The sequence below is a fragment of the Hemiscyllium ocellatum genome, chromosome 44 (genome assembly GCF_020745735.1).
Source record: "Hemiscyllium ocellatum isolate sHemOce1 chromosome 44, sHemOce1.pat.X.cur, whole genome shotgun sequence".
NCBI lineage: Eukaryota > Metazoa > Chordata > Chondrichthyes > Orectolobiformes > Hemiscylliidae > Hemiscyllium > Hemiscyllium ocellatum.
Window position 1 is genome coordinate 20929562 of NC_083444.1, and position 15395 is coordinate 20944956.

The window sequence follows — 15395 nt, forward strand, 5'->3', positions numbered from 1 at the left end:
GAGATGATGAGCAATTCCTTTTATTAGAGGGGAATTAATCTGTGGAATTATTTGCAACGGAGTTTGGGTCATTAAGTGTTTTCCAAGCTGAGACAGACAGGTTTTTAATCAGGAAGGGAATCAAGATTTAGCGGGAAATTGAAAAGAAGGTCGAATTGAAGAATATCAGATCAGCTGCAATCTCAATGAAAGTGAGAGTAAACTTGATGGGCTTAATGGCCTTCCTCTGTCCCCATGTCTAATTTTCTTACAGCAATGTCTGTCGGATATTAGCTTGGTAAAAGTGAAGGGAACCTGTTTTTTTGCATTTCCTACCTCCCTCGCATTATTGTAATCAGTAATTGTCTGTAATATCTTGAACTTACAATTCAGCTCAGGTCGCTAGCATTGCACACGCAAGAGTCCAATTTCAGCCTTTTATCGAAATCAGACCCACGGTTCCTTCAAGTTGGAAGATTGGTTACCTGAAGTTGGCATTGCCAAATGGGTCTGAACACCATTGTTCCTTTCAGACTCATGCAGTGCACCCACAATGACAAAAAAACATTTACTACAGCTCCATTAACAAAGAGAGCTGCTGAATTAATATATATTCCCAAACGTTTACAACCTTTTCTAATTTGTACAATGTCTCAAATTGGAATAAGACTTCATCCATAACAGGAGTTGAAACAATGGCTGTACATTATGCGGTCTCCAATTCAAATACATCACCTCAGACGAACCAGCATCTAAAACGACCATTGCATTACAATCCAATTGTGCTTTTCAGACCAATACATCTCTATAGTGATACTGACTCTTAATTGAATAAAGATCCTCAAATTGATTTCCTTTCTTAAATAGAGCTCAAGTGAGTAAATCTCCTTTAACTAGTGTAGCGTCTCACACTCATGCAGCACCCCGTGTGAATATAGGTTCTCCGTAAATAAAACACTTGAAATGTTAAAATATCTCAGCTGATTAGTGTTGCAAATGAATACAGTGTCTCTATTTAATATAACACTTCAACATTTGTAATTTATAAAGAACCTCCCCACATACAAGACTACTCAGATGGATACAAAATCCTGAACTGAAACTAACCATGAAACTGCTTTATCAATTCAGTCCATTATGTTTACAAAATGCTCAAACTAACGTGAGGAACAATTCAATTTAAAGCAAACATTACAAACGCAGTGCAGGGTGATCCAGCTGTCTCTGGATCACCCTGTCTCTGAATCACAACAGGCAAAAGCGAAACCACCCCCCTCCACACACCCCAAAGCTTTTCAGCGTTTAATTGATCATTGTGACTTACCCGGGACACCAACGGTTGCAAGTACAAGGTAATATCTTCTAACAACCTCAAGAAATATCTCAATCATTTTCCTGGTGTTGGAGCCCCTTTGTGTTACAGTAGATTCCTGCCAATTAGTTTCTGAGGTGAAACAGTCCCAGTTTATACCCTGCAGTATGTCCACTGGGACAGCAAGGTTACAACATCTGAAGAAGGGTCACTGCACTCTCTGTGTAAACTATGTTTTCTCTCTCCACAGATGCTCAGTTTTTCTGGCTCTCTCTCTCTCTGTTTTCAGAGGTTGACTGAAACTTCAATTACTTTGTCCAAATTGCCAAACCCTGTTACAGAAATGACCGGATCTGGTAAATGCTATTTGCAGGTGTTGATGGGGAAGTTATACAGAATATTGAATTTGGCACCATTAAGAAAAGGAATCAATTTGAGAAGTTTTATTCAGCCGAGGGTCAGTGCCACTTTTCCATTTTATTGGTGTGAAAACCAGTATTGGATTGTAATGCAGTGGTGATTTTAGATGCTGGGTTCATCTGAGGCAATGTATTAGAATTGGCTGGGAGTCATCAATATTAGTAATAGTGCAGGAATACCTACCTTCTCAAACATCGCTGTGGCCTTGCTTCAAGATTGGATCAAATGCATCTGTTGAAGCAAACAAGTCATTTGTTTAGCTGAAATGTTGGACAGAGGATGAAGGGCTGGGAGCACTCCAGGGCTTCATAGGTAATGCTTTGATGGACAAGAGTCCAACGAAGGCTGATTCACAGGCCCCTGGATCTCCTCCAAGAATAGGGTCTGGTGGCAGTTCCCAAGTCCCAATCCATCTGCATTGGGACGTTAAATCTTGTGAGGTTTGCACCATCTGTCCAGCCAGCCAACTGAAAAAAGTACACCAAGGAATTGCAGTTTCCGTGACACGCCACATTTTTTTTTAAATGCACATTATAGCCTGGATGTTGAGGACAGTTTAGAATTAAAAAGGAAATGGTGATTCAGATAATCATTTGATTCCATAACAAGTCCGATACTTGTTGCAGATTGGATGTTTCTGCAAACACTTTCAATAATGGGGTTACTAGGACCAAGTTCAGAGATCAGTTCAGGATCATGCTGAGATATTTAGTGAACTTGGTAGTTATATTAAATCAGTGACAAGAAAAACTGAACTCTACCCAAAGCTACGTTCAATTGGGTCGTGTTCAGTGTTGTTCCTGAGAAATCCCAGGATCTCAACATATATTATGCGTGATACTGTTTGTTGACTAACCTGTGAACTGTTCAGATTAACAGGTTAGCTGCAAATTTGGAAGGACAGAGCTGTCAGCCCACGTGGCAAATATTTGCTGGTGCTCTGCAGCCAGACAGGAACAGCTTGTAGATGAAAAGCTGATCAAGTTGGAATGATCAGAATTTGGTTACAATGTCGAGGCTGTGGAATCCAGTTTGCCTGAATTATTCGCCTGACATTAACATTTTAAAGATGCTTTGACTATTCTCTCTCACTGCTGTTGGAGGTTATCCCAACATTTTCTAGATCTTTCTTTCAAACTAACCTCAAAAATAAGTAATATAATTCTATAGACAGAACATTTCCAATTCCAAATTCAGCGTTCAAATTCGATGTCTTCCAACAAGGTTTATCTCTGTTTTCAGATCAAGCTCAAGTATTTTTATCGACAACATCTTTTCTCTAGCTCTCGAGAGAAAAGGAAGAAAGAGAGGGAGTTTGACCTGCATAAATTGGCACTTATACAGGAAAGTCAGCTTAAAAGGATGGAGATGAAGGCTGAATCTAAGTGGAGTGAGAAGGAGAGTGAGGAGAAGCAAACCCATGGTAACTAAAGGCCTGGGGAGGATCTGTTTAAATATATTGAAGCATCCCCTAAAGCTGGTGAGAAGGATTAAAAAGTCTCTGCCATCTCACTTGAACAGGTAGCTAAACAAATAAAGTGGCCAATAATCATGTGGGTTTTGTGGATCCAAGCAAAGCTGGTAGGTAGAGCCAGTGAGGTATTTGCATTACTATCAGAGAAGATATCTGGGGCATATCTGGAGGTGAATAAAGCTGTGTTAAGTGCATATAAGCTTGTGCTAGAAGCCTCCAGAGAGCATTTCAGAAATCTAAGGATGGGCACTAGTCAAACCTACATTGAGTTTAAAAGGATCAATCAAAGTAATTTCAATAGCTGGTTAAGGGCATTAAAATAGAGCAAACCAATGACGCTCTTGAAAAGATGATTATTTTGAAGGAGTTCTAAAATTGACATGCTGAGTTAGTGGGAACCCATGTAGAAGTGCAGAGAGTTAAAACGGCAAGATTAGCAACTGAAATAGCTGTTAATAATGAGTTGGCCCAAAAATCAAAGTTTCCCTTCCACCATTAATTGCAATCCACAAGGGGTACAGGATCCTCTCAATCTATGAGACTGAAAGATGAGGATGTATGTGCTTCTGAAGGACTATTGCCAGAAACTATGCTCATAGCAGGATTTCACAGTGAGACAAAAAGTCTTGATTTGTATAGAATGAGGTAAAAGTATCTCGTGGAAGTGGAAACGTTGTGGTATGAGTACTAGACAAACTCTCAGCTCCAGGAATACAATTTCTCCTTGTTAACACATTAGCTGTTTCACATTTAGGAGTGGTTGAAAAGATAGTGGAATATCAGGTAACTGGGATATTGCAGAACACTTATCATGGGATGTTTCCCGACTGTGTGGTAAATAGGTCACAATGAGAACCGTTAAAACAGGAGAGATCAAAGATTTTTGATAAGAACGTAGAAGTGGAGTTAGCAGAGACCCTGCTTGATCAGATGATTGAAACAAAAAAGGAGCAGATGGATGACAAAACCTTTTGCTCGGCGAAACTGACTGAGCTACAGCATAAAGAGGAAAGTTTTAAGCAATTGTATTAAAAGGTGTAAATGGAAGGCGAAGTCGAATCTATCCCTGATTGCTACTAACTTAAAAATGTGGTCTTAATGAGGAAATGTAGACCACCACATATTCAGGTAAATGAGAAATAGGCAGAAGTTCATCAAATTGCATTAACAGTGGGTGAAATAATCATTAATTATTCTGTTATACTTTAAGAAATAAAGTTGTTAATTTTTACTTTAAATAGTTCTTGGCCTCTTGAATTGTTACAGATTACTGCACGGGATAAATCACTCCTGTGTTGCTAATTTTAAATAAAACAGGAGATTTTACTTCGTGTTGTAACAGTTTAGGGGCTCGAATCCGTGATTTGAACTGGTTTAGACAGATTTGACTAGATCTCGGGTTACAAAAAAATCCCAAGCAGATTTAACCACTTGCAGGTTAATATCCTAAACCTTTAAATAAAACGCAGGTGAAACAACTTGTTTAATTTTGGTAACTTGTCGTGATTAAGTGACAAGTGAGAGAATAGGCACTGAAAATTGCTCAAAAAAAAAGGTTCTGGGATTTGAAGATGATACTCAACTTTGCCAAGAGAGTTTAGATTGTAAGAAAACGGTCATACTTTTAGAATGAACAAATTCCTTTGATTTGGGTTTAACCAAGTACAAAAGTAAAGCTGAAATTGTCAGGGAATTCCTCAAACACTTAGGTGTTTCGGAGAAGCAGACAAGTGTCGTAGAGGTAGAAAAACGTAATGTAGAGTTGAGGAAATGGAGTTAGAAGATAAACAAAGGGAGAGAGAAAGGGAAAGAGAGAGAGAAGAAAGAGAAAGAGAGAGAGGAGAGGAAGGGAGAAAGAGTGAGAAGAGAAGGAGAGAGAGAAAAACAGAGAACAGGTTCTAAGCTGAGCTAAAAGAGAGAAAATTTGAACTTGCGAAGTTGCAACTTAGTAAGCAAAGCCAAGTTAACAGAAGGGAGATTAAAGGAGAACATATATATCTGACACGTTTTGATGAGAAAGATATTAAAACCTTGCTTATTTTACTTGAAAATTTGAAGTTGAACATGCCAGGTATTTGGAAAACCATAGGCAGTGATAAAACCTGCACCTTCAATACCTCTTCTTGCTTTTGAGGAGCTTTTTACAAGAGCCTTAAGTGATTGCATAGGACCCCTAAGTAAAACAACAAGTGCAAATCAGGATTTGTTGACAATAATGGATGTGTCCACTCGATTTCTCGACGCCATTCCATTATGCGATATTGCAGCTAAAAGAATCGCAGAAAACTTACTCAATTTTTTTCACTAAATGTGGATTACCCACATAGACACAATCCAATCAAAGGTCACTCTTCACAAGAAAATTATTGAAGCAAGTTATGGACAGCTGAGGAATAAAACTATTCAAATCCCCGATGTAACATCCTCAATCACAAGGAATGCAAGAAAGATGGCATCAGAGATTAAAGGCCTTATGTTGAGGGCTTAGTTCAAAACTATCTAGATGAGTGGGATAAGAAAATTCTGCTTGTGCATTTTGTGATCAGAGATGTACGAAATGAATCGATCAAATTCATTCAATTTGTATTATTTTTGGGGCATGATGTGAAGGGGCCACTAAAATTGATTAAAGAGAAATTAACGTCAGAACACAGAAGCCACGTATTTGGACTATCTGTCAAATTTTAGTGAACGGGTAAACAGAGCAGCAGAATTAGTTAGACAGCATTTAAAAGTATCACAGCATACGATGAAACAGGAAGCAGACAAGAAATCAAAAACTCACAATTTTGCTCTTGAAGATAAAGTGTTAGTGTTACCGCCAGTCATAGGTGATCCTTCACAAGCAAGGTTGAGTGGACTGTATTAACTTAAAAGGAGCCTGAGTGAGGTGACCTATTTCCCAACACCACACTTTTCGACTCTGATCTTTAGCATGTGCAATCCTCATTTTCACTGACTTGATAAGGACTCCAGACAGAAATAGTATGTCATGTGAGTATGCTCAAAATATATTTTGACAGGGAAGGAAAGCAAAAGGAGACTGTTCTTGATTGCAACGAAGAGATAAGAACCAAGTTCAGAGGATTTTGAATTAGGCATGGCCCATATTAAATTGAACTATGCGGTACTTGTCAAAAATTATTGAATTACCTTCCAGACGAAAATCAAAATGACCTCAAAGAATTATTGCTTTTGCATGGGTAAATATGTGGAAAAAAAGCTGGAAAGTACACACCTAATATTGCACGTCATAGCTTTAGGAGGTGCTGTTCCAGTTAAGAATATCCTCATAGAAGCAACCGTCCGAAGTTGGCACAGGTTCAAAAACAGATTGAACGCATGCTTCAAGATGACATAATTGAAGTGAGTTACAATGACCGGAGCTCACCCATAGCAATGGTGCCAAAACCAGATGGTACACAACGGTTATGTGTGGACTATCGCAAAGTCAATGAAATTCCAGAGACTGATGCAGATCCGATTCTATGTTTGGAAGACTGTGTTGAAAGGTGGGTCAAGCAGCTTGTATTTCTGATTCAGACTTGCTCAGACATTACTGGCAGCGAAAGCGAAAACAAATTAGCCTTTTGTAACGCAAAATGAACTGTATCAGTTGAAAGTCATATCATTTTGTAAGAGAAAAAGTAAAAAATACTCTATTTCAAAGTTGATATAAGAGAGTTATCCATCTCCTTCCTAACAGAGTTTTCCATCTGCTTAACTAACAGAATTCTCCATATCCTTACTAACAGAGTTTTCCATCTCCTTACTGACAGATTTCTCTTATCCTTACTAACAGAGTTTTCTATCTCGTTCTGAACAAAGCTCTCCATCTCCTTACTAATAAAGTTATTCTTCTCCTTACTAACAGTGCTCTCCATCTCCTTCATAACAGAGTTCTCAATCTCCTTCCAAATAGAATTCTCCATCTCCTTCATAACAGAGCGCTCCACATCCTTCCCAACAGAGCTCTATATATCCTTAACAATATATTTCTCAATCTCCGTATTAACAGATTTCTCCACCTCCTTACTAACAGGGCTCTCAACTCCTCACAGAGTTATCCACCTTCTTCCTAACAGAGGTGTCCATATCCTTTCTGACAGAGTTATCCATCTCCTTGCTAACAGAGCTCTCCATCTCCTGCTTCTACAAAGCAAGCTTGACATTCCTGTCATGCAAGAATGCATGAATTAACACAGTTGTCCCTCTCCTTTGGTGGGAGATCTCCAGAGTCAAACTGAAGGTGACTCTGTTTCTGCACCCAGTTTATGACTGCACCATTTAGTTCATTTTGTCCTCCACACTTCTAATATTGCAAAAGCATCAGTTCACACCTCGCTGCATTTCATCTTTTGGAGGCTGAGAAATGAGATCACACAAAATGTGCCCCACATTTAGCTCTGAAATATCTCCAGGATAATCCCAGCATGTGTGTGTATGTGCACATCTCTGAGTAACGTACGTTTGTGTGTGGGCATGGCTGTGTGATGTGCAAGTGTGAGAGTCTGTAATAATGTACATCTCCCTGTGACCTGTGTTTGTCTGTTATTGCACAATTGTAGTGTCTTCCCACCTGCCTGCATTGAATGCCATCTACCGCTGATCTTAATATACTGCTTATAAGCCTACCTGTCATGGTCTTATTCTCTGTGTGACCTGGGCTCACTGAATCAATTAACTTATTGAGTGCAATGAGATGAATCAAATTAAAAACCACACAACACTTGGTTATATTTCATAAACAAATTTAGTTTAAGACTTTCATCTTTTAAAATGGGATATAGTGGTTTAGGGTCTTTAATATGTTAATCCCAGAACTGAATTCTCAGTGTGGCATCAGCGTATCTAATAATAGATGTCATCTCAGATCCGATAATGCATTAATTTTGTGAGGGCAAATTTTGTACCAATGTTGAGTCAATTGTATTTCAAAAGTGGGGTTACAGAATCTTTCATGGATTTATGCAGTTTTGAGGAAAAAAGTACATAATTCTGCAAATAATTCAACACATACACCTATATATGTGTGCGCATGCAGAAGAAACAGAGTAGGCATATGTATGTGAGTGCGTGAGTGCATGTGAGAGAGTGCGTGCAATGGAGTGAATGCAGGGTGTGCATGTGTGTGCATATTAGAGAGAGCCTGAGTATGAGAGAGGGTCTGTGTTAGTGTGCGAGTATGTAGGAGTGGATATGTGAGAATGTGAAGTGCGGTGGGGTCACCTGAAGAGTGACATGAACCCAAGGTCACAGTGGAGGCCATCCTCATGGGTAGTGAACTTCGCTGTCAGCCTCTTCTCGACCCCTTTGCGTTGTTGCCTGTCCGGCCTTGGAGGATGGTCTCCCGAGGATCCTCTGCCGAATATCCCTGAGTGCTGAAGAGTTTCCCTGTCTGATGATTGCTGTTCAATGTCCATTCATCCGTTGTCATGGCCTGTGCCTGATCTTGCCATAGTACCATGCCTCAGGGCATCGCTGCCTGCAGCTTATGAGATAAACAGCATTGGCTGAGTCACATGAATATCTGCCATATACATGGTGGGTGGTGCCCCCCACGGCTAATGGTGGTATCTGTGTCAACAATCTGACATGTCTTGTTGCCGCTGCTGTGACAGGGTTATACAGTGTTGTGTTCGATATTGTGCTGAAACCTGCGCCGTTTGCTGTGAACAATGATCTGTTTGAGGATTAGTGGTTGTTTAAAGGTGAGAAGTAGAGGTGTGAGGAAGGTCTTGGCGAGATTTTCATCCTCGTAGATAATTTGGTGCAGGCTGTGAAGAACATGACAGAGTCTTCTGGCTCACGCAAAGTACTGGACAATGAATTGGCAGGGATTACAGCACACAAACAAGGCAGGAGAGAGTGGGCAGCCCTGCCTGACTCCAGATCTGATCGGGAAGCTTTCTGATTGCCACCCATTGAATGACACCGTCCTCAGAATGATAGTGTAGAGCAGTCAGATCCAATTGCAGATTCCCTCCCTTTTGGAGAGTTGATCTCACATGTTGATTTGTGATATTCTGTCAATGGTTTTCTCCTGGCTCAGGCTGATGAGGCTCACGTCTACCGCCATGTCCTGCATGTAGGCGATGGTATCCCTGAGGAATGGGAGGCTCTATGAGTTTGTAAAACACAGGCTTGGTCAGGGTGGGTTACTCTTTCAGACCAGACCTAAACCAGTTGGCGATGATTTTGTAATTAGCATTTAGCAGTAAAATTAATTGCTACTTTCTAATTTCCTCCCTCTCCCCTTTCCTCTTGTTGATGAGGGTAATGTTACCTTACTGCATGGGTTTGCACTGCTCACTGCCAGAAGCATATGACCATCCCCCTCCAGAAGGTCCTGGCCAATCAGGTCCCACCCAGTTGAACACTACTCAGCCGATAAGCCCTCATTTCCACGGGTTTTAATCTTTTCTAAGGAATCAAAGGCCTTGGTCATCTCATCCTGACATAATGACTGCACAGGAGAGGTGCCATAAGACTGGAGGTTGGCTAACGTGGTGTCACTATTTAAGAAAGTTGGGAAGGAAAATCCAGGAAGTAAAAGCCAGTGATCCTGACAATGGTGGTGGGCGAGTTGTCGTAGGGAGTTTTGACGGGTAGGATTTACATGTCTTTGGACAGGCAAGGTCTGATTAGGGATAACCAACATGGCTGTGCGTGGGAAACATGTCTCACAAACTTGATTGAGTTCTTTGAAGAAGTAACAAAGAGGATTGATGAGGGAAGAGCGATGGACAGAACCATAAGGTAGGTGAACTTGCAGCGTGGGTTGGTACCTGGGATTTCGATGTTGTGGCTATTATGGAGATATGGGGAGAACAGGGACAGGATTGGCTGTTGCAGGTTCCAGGGTTTAAATGTTTTAGTAGGGTCATAGGTGCAGGCAAAAAGGGGGAGGTGCGGCATTGCTTTTCAAAGATACTATTACAGCGATGGAAAGGATGATGTATGAAGATTCGCCATCTGAGGTAGTTTGGGCTGAGCTTAGAAATAGGAAAGGTGAGGGCACCCTGTTCGGAGTTTTCTACAGGCCTCCTAACAGTCCTGGAGATGAGGAAGAAAGGATTGCGAGGATGATTCAGGAGAAGAGTGAAAGTAATAGGGTGGTTGTTATGGGGGACTTTAACTTTCCAGATATTGACTGGGAAAGCTATAGCTCGAGTATGTTAGATGGATCAGTGTTTGTCCAATATGTGCAGGAGGGTTTCCTGACACAATATGTAGACAGGCTAACAAGAGGTGAGGCCATACTGGGTTTGGTTCTGGGTAACGAAGTAGGCCAGGTATTAGAATTGGAGGTAGGTGAGCACTTTGGGGACAGTGACCACAATTCGGTGACTTTTACGCTAGTGATGGAGAGGGATAAGTGTGCACTGCAGGGCAGGAGTTATAGCTGGGGGCAGGGGAATTATGATGCGGTGAGGCATGACTTAGGATGCGTGGCTTTGAAAAGTAGGTTTCAAGGGACGGGTGCAATCGATATGTGGAGCTTGTTCAAGGAGCAACTATTGAGTGTCCTTGATAAGTATGTACCTGTCAGGCAGGGAGGAAAGAGTCGTGTGAGGGAGCCGAGGTTTAGTAAGGAATTGGAATCCTTTGTTCAAGGGAAGAGGGTGGCCTATGTAAAGATGAGGCGTGAAGGTTCAATTGGGGTGATTGAGAATTATAGGTAGCCAGGAAGGATCTAAAGAGAGAGCTAAGAGCAGCAAGGAGGAACATGAAAAGTCCTTGGTTGGTAGGATTAGGGAAAACCCAAAGGCTTTCTATAGGTATGTCAGGAATAAACGAATGATTAGGGTAGGTATCGCTCCAGTCAAGGATAGTATTGGGAAGTTGCGTGTGGAGACTGAAGAGATTGGGGAGACACTGAATGAATAACTTTCGTTAGTATTCTTTCAGGAACAGGACATTGTTGCCGATGTGAATATTGAGTCACAATTAATTAGAATGGATGGCTTTAAGGTATGTAGGGAAGAGGTGTTGGAAATTCTCGAAAGGGTGAAAATAGATAAGTCCCCTGGGCCTGATGGTATTTATCCTAGGATTCTCTGGTAAGCAAGGGAGGAGATTGCAGAGCCATTGGCCTTGATTTGTACGTCCTCGTTGTCTACAGGAATAGTGCCAGAAGACTGGAGGATAGCAAATGTGATTCCCTTGTTCAAGAAGGGGAGTAGTAGGGATAACCCTCGTAACTATAGGCCAGTGAGTCTCACTTCTGTTTTGGGCAAAGTCTTATAGAGAATAGTAAGGGATAGGATTTATGAACATCTGGATAGGAATGATGTGATCAAGGATAGTCAGCATGGGTTTGTGAAGGGCAGGTCGTGCCTCACAAACTTTATTGAATTCTTTGAGAAGGTGACTAAGGTGGACGAGGGTAAAGCGGTAAATGTGTTGTATATGGATTTTAGTAAGGCGTTTGATAAGGTTCCCCATGGTAGGCTGCTGCAAAAAAATACGGAGGTATGGCATTGAGCGTGAGTTGGGGGTTTGGATTAGGAATTGGCTGGCTGGAAGAAGACAGATGGTAGTAGTTGATGGTAAAGTTTCATCTTGGAATGCAGTTACGAGCGGTGTTCTGCAAGGATCTGTTTTGGGACCATTGCTGTTTGTCATTTTTATAAATAACCTGGAGGAGGGGCTAGAAGGCTGGGTGAGCAAGTTTGCGGATGATAAAAAATTCAGTGGAGTTGTTGACAGTGAGGAAGGATGTGGCAGGTTACAATGGGATATAGATAAGATGCAGAGCTGGGGAGAAATGTGGCAAATGGAGTTAAATGTAGGTAAGTGTGAAGTGATTCACTTTGGTAAGAGTAACAAGACGAGGGGGTACTGGGCTAATGGTCAGATACTTGGTAGTGTGGATGAGCAGAGGGATCTTGATAGTGTGGATGAGCAGAGGGATCCATGTACACAGACCTCTGAAAGTTGCAACCCAGGTAAATAGTGCTGTGAAGAAGGCATATGGCGTACTGGCTTTTATTGGTAGAGGAATTGATATCCGGAGTCCTGAGGTCATGTTGCAGTTGTATAAGACTCTGGTGCAGACGCATCTGGAGTATTGTGTGCAGTTTTGGTCGCCATACTATAGGAAGGATGTGAAGGCACTGGAACGGGTGCAGAGGAGGTTTACCAGGATGTTACCTGGTGTGGTAGGAAGATCGTATGAGGAAAGGCTGAGGCACTTGGGGCTGTTTTCATTGGAGAAAAGGCGGTTTAGGGGTGACTTGATAGAGGTGTACAAGATGATTAGAGGTTAAAATAGGACTGACCATGAGAACCTTTTTCCACGTATGGAGTCAGCTATTACGAGGGTGCATAGCTTTAAATTAAGGGGTGGTAGGTTTAGGACAGATGTTATGAGTAGATTCTTTCCTCAGCGAGTCGTGAGTTCATGGAATACCCTGCCAGTAGCAGTGGTGGACTCTCCCACTTTATGGGCATTTAAACGGGCATTAGATAGGCACATGGAGGATAGTGGGCTAGTGTAGGTTAGTTGGGCTTAGATCGGCGCAACATCGAGGGCCAAAGGGCCTGTAGTGCGCTGTATTGTTCTATGTTCTATGACCAAGTGGATTTCAGGATGGCATTCTGGTTAGCGAGGTTAGACCATATCGAATACAAGGAGAACTAGCCTTTTTAATACAGAACTGGCTTGATGGTAGAAGACAGGAGGTAGTAGCGGAGGGTTGCTTTTCAGACTGGAGGCCTATGACCAGTGGATTGCCACAAGGATTGGAGCTGGGTCCACTACTTTTCCTTATTTATATGAGTGACTTAGATGTGAAGAAAGGAGGTATATATGCAGAGTTGCAGATGAAACCAAAATTGGACATGTAGTGGGGAGCGAAGAAGGTTACCAGAGGATACAAAGTGACTTGATCAGATGGGCCAATGGGCTGAGGATTCGTCACAGCTATATGGTATTCACGATCTCTGTGCTAATCACTGTTTCAAATATCACGAGGTTGCTGGTATAATTTTCAGAAGCAAGTAAACGTTACGTAGTTCAGCCTTTCTGGAAGAACGACTTGTGAACTCGTGTCCAGCAGAGAATATGTGACTACAAGGACCATCAAAAATATGTTTATACACTGGGAACTTGCCACGGGGAGAAAGATAAATGCCATTAGATTGAACAGGATCCAGGATGATGCCCACAAAGTCACACAAATTCCTGACATGGAGAGCAGCTTGTGTGTGGATGCGGGTACAATTACAACGTTTAAAGGACATTTGGATATGTACATGAATAAGACATGCTGGGAGGGGGATGGGCCATGCGCAGGCAGATGGGATAAGTTTAATTTGGGAAAATGGTCGGCATGGACTGGAGTATCTGTTTCTGTTCTGTATGACTCTATGAACAGTTGTAAAAAGATTTAGTTTAAAACCTTTCAGGTTTAATTTGAAAGAAACCTATTTGAAATCAGAAGCAAATATAGTCTCTGTGAGAACACAGCGGTTGTTCAAAGCAGTCAATGTAATAAATACACAGGTAGAGTGCTGTTTGTGAATATTGGAGATCCGAAGTGTTTGGTCAGTATTATTAAAGATTGAGTCAGAAAATCACGGAGTCCAACACTGAGGAAATCTAAGTTTGCAACTTTGCATGTACTCAAGGGAAAAGAATTCACAGCTCACAGGACAGGAAATGAGAAGAACGTGTTAAGTCAAACTTGCCATGTGGGCAGGTAAACGAATGTATCTTAGTTTGTCCGATAGTAAAATTATAGTCTTAGGGAATAGATTGGATTTTATTGAGGCATGGATTTTGAACTTTATAAACTGTGATATTTGCAGTGTTTTTTTAAAATTCCCTTATTGTGCGCAATGAATTTTAAATTTATTGTTTTAAACCAAAATAGCAGCCTCCTGTGTTCACATTTTATTCAAACTCCGTCATTTTGTTTTTTCACTTGGACGTCAGAGGATGATGGGGTGACTTGATAAATGTTTTCAACATTGTAGATGCATGGATTAAATGGAATGTCGGAGTCTTTTTTCCCCAGGTCAGGGACACAGATTTAAGGTAAAAGGGGGTAAGTTAACAGGAGATTTGAGAGGCACGTGGTTTACACAGAGGTTGGTAAGTGCCTGGAATGCGCTGCCAAATGAGATGATGAGGGCAGATGCAATAGCAATGTTTAAGAGGCATCTTTACTGATACATGAATAGAGCAAGATTAGACAGATATAGATAGCTTGGAGGCAAAAGACTTCTACCCTTTTTAATGCGTGCAACGTATAAAACCTGTCTGGCAGAGGGAAAATATTGATGAAATATAGGCACATTATGCAACAGCAACAGAAGCAAGTCAGAATGAGTCCAAGAGAGTCAGACAATACTGGATGATCTTTAATGCTAAGACTGTAATAGGTAAGACTGATGAATTAAAGGTGTGTATTGATGCATGGAAGTGTCCTGTTGTTACTATCACAGAAACATAGATGAGGGAAGGGCAAGACTGGTAGCTCAATATCCCACGATTTTTAGGTGAGATAGAGGAGATTTTATAAAGGGTAGTATGTAGTACTATTAATTAAGGAGTCAATTACTGCAGTAAGGAAAGGTGACAGCTTCGAAGTATCCTCAAACAATGGAATAGTGTCCTCCTTCTGTCCTGTAAAATCCAAAGATTCGATCAGTTAATAGTTCAAACCAATTTAAACACTTTTTTACGATTACCCATCAGTCCCTGTGTACGAACAGTCAAATGATCCGATGCAAAGGCTTATCTCAGAATCATATATTCCAATGCAGATAAATCATTGTGTAGCAATCTGAAAGACATGAAAAATAATGCAAATACTTTGCTGTCCATTTGTCAAATGTTTTTAACTGATGATATTGTTACATGCACTCAAATTTGCTTCAAGAGTGCACGAAAGCCGCAACATTTCTATGGCATGACGTGTTGTTCCTGAAACCTGTCTATTTCAAATAACACAGAAGAATTTGATTCATTTTACCCATTTCAAATAATCGTTAAATATTAAACATCGGAGCTGTCAATTCACTGGATTTCCATCAGCCAGGCCTTGCTCTAGATGAGAAAATGCAGTGAGCGATAATGTTTCTGAGTCAGTCAGTTCGAGTAATTAGCATTACACTGAATTTCATTCCTCCGGTCCAGCTCAGTCAGTGAACTGTTTGACTGGAGAGTTGAAACCAACATTCTCAAACAATCATCTGTGA